Source organism: Alosa sapidissima, chromosome 17, assembly GCF_018492685.1.
Source record: "Alosa sapidissima isolate fAloSap1 chromosome 17, fAloSap1.pri, whole genome shotgun sequence".
Taxonomy (NCBI): domain Eukaryota; kingdom Metazoa; phylum Chordata; class Actinopteri; order Clupeiformes; family Clupeidae; genus Alosa; species Alosa sapidissima.
The window spans coordinates 25,386,778-25,391,302 of NC_055973.1; the positions used below are offsets into that span (position 1 = coordinate 25,386,778).

The window sequence follows — 4,525 nt, forward strand, 5'->3', positions numbered from 1 at the left end:
CCTACCCCTGAAAACAGGACATTTCCGTTCTCTAGGAAGATACACCAACCGGTCTAAAGGAACAGGATTAACAGGGTTAACAGGGTCAACAAGGTTAGGGGGGTTAACAGCATCATCCGGATTGCCCCGTTGTAGCAAGCGCTCCTTGTCTGCTTGAAGCTGGCGAACCTGCTCTCTCAGTTGTTCCAGCTCTTCAGCCATAGCTGAAACAAAAACAATGTCCAAGTTACTTCTGAACGGGTGCTGGGATGCAAAGGCCTTTCCGTTGACTCTTCTAGGTCCCACGTCGTGCCAACTGCTGTTTTGCCTTTAATACCTATAAAGCTTATTGCCTTTCAAAATAAAGAGGTAATAATAATAAAAAACTAAACAAAATAAATGAAAGTCACGTCTCTGTTTACAATCCTGCCGACTACGCCACTTTGTGACCGACTGTACCTATAGGGTACATATAAGTGCACGACTACGCCACTTGGGGCCTTTCACACCAAGATATGTTGTAAACCCAAGTATATTTGATGAGACACACAGATAAGATGAGTAAAGACAGAGACGTGATTCCAGTACAAAAATAAACAAGATTTATTAATATGGAATTCACTTAAAAGGCCATTTATGCGGTTAAGCACTAGAGCGCAGACCCACTATGGTGAACGGCAAGGGGAAGTGGTAATGGCTGCCACCAGGGATATTACTCTTTGGGACAGTAGTAGGGGAGAGATAGCTAGTCAGCTGATGGGGAGCGGTTACCTGTCCTGGGAGAAGTGTGAGGCCGACACAACACTCGTGCTCTTGACTCTGGTGCCTATTCACACAGACACACATACACACACACGCATAGGCACAACTACTGCAACAATGTGATCACAGCAAATGGTGAGGTGCACGTTACCACTACAAAATACTGTGAGCAGTGCGCGAAGAGGAGGACTCAGATCCGGCGACCTGCCCCGTGAGCAGCTTCACTATTACTCTGGAGAAGAGAGAAGGGGGAGGGGATGGTTAGCACTCAGTGACTGGGAAAACAGTAGAGCAAGCTGAATAGGAAGGATTTTACTGGTAGCAAACTACTGGGGCAGCCAGTACCACACATGCCCTAATGCCGTGAAGGAGAGAGGTAACAGGAAGCTAAAAGGTAACGGCCAAGTCAAATAATACCAAATGAAACCAACTAAACAGAAAAAGAAAACAAACAAAACGGGCGAAAGCTACTTTACATTAATTTTACAGTAGGCAAAACAGCAGTGGCAACTGGTTCTGGAGACACAAAACAGTCAGAATCAGTCATCCATAAACAATACACAATCAACAAATAACAGTTTTCCATTGACAGGATTTACACCTTCACACTAGGCATCATTCTACTTTACCTCAGTGCATCCTAAAAGCAAACACCACATGGCAAGGGGACCCCTGGCGCTCGTCACCACAAGCTGGCATGAGAACACTGCTGTACACAAGCATATGTCAGATACAGCGAGACAGGCATTTGCATCATAGACTGAGGACATGATTAGCTCACATGTGCTACATCATACTAAAGCGGCAACAATCACATAGAGGTAGTAAACAGACATAGATAAGAGCAAAAGGGTTTACAGACAAATATTTCTCTCCCTAACGAGAGTTACAAATAAATGTACCTTTGTTGGCTAGGTTCCTTGGTAAACAGTGCAGGGCTTCGTTAAAACGTCTTTTCACCCGAGACCTACGTTACAATGTGGCTATTAAATATACGTACAACCTCACAAACATGGTAGCCTGACGTTAAACCAACAATGATTAAAATAGTGTACTATTACCTTCAGTAGTAGATCTACCCACCAACTACTCGGAAGGGTCTAGCGACAGTAGGACACCTGTTGCCCACAGTTTAACATTAGATAAACAAATAAATACAATCATATGATCGTGTAGCAGATGAGGCAATAGCACGTACCTTTCACAGACGAACACCCAGGGAACCAAGGATAGCCGAATCGGCAGTGTTTACAGAAACCAGGGATCTTAGTCGGCCTACCGGTGAGCCTGTTATTTTATAGAAAGTGGTGTTGCCGCTAAGGAAACCTAGCCACTTAGAAGCTAACTGGAAGGCGTGACAAAGGGGAAAGGAGCTACGGTAACAGCAGGAGGACAAACTTAATACAGCAGTGGCTCTGCCGGTTACACGTGCATGCTCTGTCCTGAAATGCCTTAGGAACGCTCATGTTTCTGCAGTTGTGGAAGGGTCTATAGGGCTAGGCCTCCTCCCAAACACACACACGCACGCACACACACGCACGCGCGCGCACACACACACACACACACACACACACACACACACTTTCTTTGGGAAAGACAAAGTAATTTGATAGTAGTCATTAATTTCTTTCTTTGGAAACACAGTTATTTTTGTCTTTGGCAAAATCAAAACTCCAAATACATCTGGTGATCATTGTGTTTTTGCTCCTTTTTTATTGTTGGCTGTCAAATTCTGTATTCACAACAGCAAATTATTTGGGAAAAATCACTTTTTTTACTTTCAATATTGCTTACATGATTACTGTGTACTTCAACTTCTCTCTGTAGATGACTAGAATGGGAATATACATAAAAAGCCAGTGAAAAACAGAAGAGCTTTAGGTTTTGAACAACAGTGTGTACATGATCTATCCAAAATGTCATATAATGAAAAAAGTGTTAATAATGTGAGGCAAAAGTTTGCTTTAGTGATGTGTTTATGACTTTGAATGTTGATCATATTTAAACAAGAATCATTATTGAATGCTACCATTCATTTGAAGGGATATGCGAGGACCTGCCGGCAGGCCTACCTAGCTACAGTCTCATCCATTACAGAGTAGTGGGGAGAGAAACACAAGTGTCAGGAGTGGCATCACGTTGAAGGGAAGTGAAGAGAAGGGGCCCCCACCTTGCAAAGACTCCCACCTGGACTTGCCCACCCCTTTGTCACTCTCTCTCACTCTATCTCCATGTCTCTCACACTCACACACACATTTATTCCAAGTTGCTGGGCTGTAACTGCGCAGCATGTTCAGCAGTCACGTGGCTAGACTGCTCTTTCCCCGAGGGTGGTATACGGTCGTTAGTTACACACGTTTACCTCCTAATTACCAGGAAGACTCTCTCTGTCTTGCCACATTGTCTTCAAGATCGTATCTGTTTCACTAAAGACCCCCCAGTCCCTCCTGCCGCAGCAACCAGCTATATCAGCAGTCTGGCCCGCCAGCCCCCCCTCTCCCTTCTATTTCTCTCTCTCTCTCTCTCTCTCTCTCTCTCTCTCTCTCTCTCTTCCCTCTCTCTCTCTCTCTCTCTCTCTTTCCCTCTCTTTCCCTCTCTCTCTCTCTCTTTCACTCTCTCCCTCTCCTCTCTATCTCTCTTTCAATCTCTCTCTCCTCTTTCATTCACTCATCTCTCTTTCTCTCTCTCTTTCACTCTCTCTCTCTCTTTACCCTAACACTGTTTTTCAGGCTCATTATCAACTCGTAGACTGTTTTCTCTTCTCTGCCACAAAACAGACCCTGTTATGCATTGTAAATCTGAATAATTGTTGCTGTATTATTTGATTATCTCAGCATTTGTAGTAATGATAGTGTGTGTGTGTGTGTGTGTGTGTGTGTGTGTGCGTGTGTGTGTGTGTGTGTGTGAGTGCGTGTGTGCGTGCGTGCGTGTGTGTCTTTTTTAGCTGAGGGAGATCCAGTCCACCACCTGACAGCGTAAGTGCTCAGGACACATTGGGGGCAAGTGTTTCAGTGAATGAGTCGCACAAATCAGGGACTCATTGAATTAATGAGAGAGTGAGTTTGTTTTACAGTGTTCAAGTTTAAGTGCTTGTTCGCTTGCATGAATGCATGAGTAAGTGTCTGTGTGTGTGTGTGTGTGTGTCTGTGTGTGTGTGTGCGTGTGTGTGTGTACTGCATACATTATATGTGTGTGTATAACCACCTATGTATCTGTCTTTATACCTGTCTCTGATCACCTGGTGGTGTAGGGGGAAACTGTGCGTGTGTGTGTGTGTGTGTGTGTGTGAGAGAGAGAGAGAGAGACAGAGAGCCTGTTGATCTAGACAGGGAAGACTACTGGCCTTAGACAGAAGGGCCTGTTGACCTTCCCTTTGCCTAGCTGCAGTTCTGCCCCTGCCATCTCAGACTGATCCCTGGGCACCTGCAGGCAGATGGCTGTCTCTCGCTCCAGGCTGCTAATAACACCTATTTATGTACGAGTTAAAATCCAGGCACACACACACACACACATACATACACACACTTGCACACACACACACACACACACACACACACACACACAAATAAACGAATATGGAAACAAGAGCGCTCAGGCGCCTACAGACAGACCCTCATCTCCAGATTCCAGAATCTGCATTCAGAGCCAGATCCTGAGAGAACTAAGATAGACCCTCACTCTCTGCCTTGTATAAATATCTGAAGTACACTGGATCAGTACTTTTTAAGTCATGTTAGTGGACAGACGGACCCAATTACAATACCCTCTCTTACTATATAACTTA

At 44.7% G+C, this 4,525-nt stretch overlaps 1 long non-coding RNA gene across 2 annotated transcripts; it reads right to left on the reverse strand.

The window, feature by feature from the left end:
• Positions 1-558: 558 nt before the first annotated feature.
• Positions 559-2,159, reverse strand: LOC121688314. Of its 2 annotated transcripts, XR_006024553.1 has the most exons (3): positions 1,940-2,159; positions 1,803-1,859; positions 559-1,708 (listed from the first exon to the last, which is right to left on the reverse strand). It is a non-coding gene; the product is annotated as an uncharacterized LOC121688314 (long non-coding RNA). The 2 variants fall into 2 exon arrangements; XR_006024552.1 differs by having other exon boundaries at positions 559-1,859.
• Between the last annotated feature and the right edge of the window lie 2,366 nt (positions 2,160-4,525).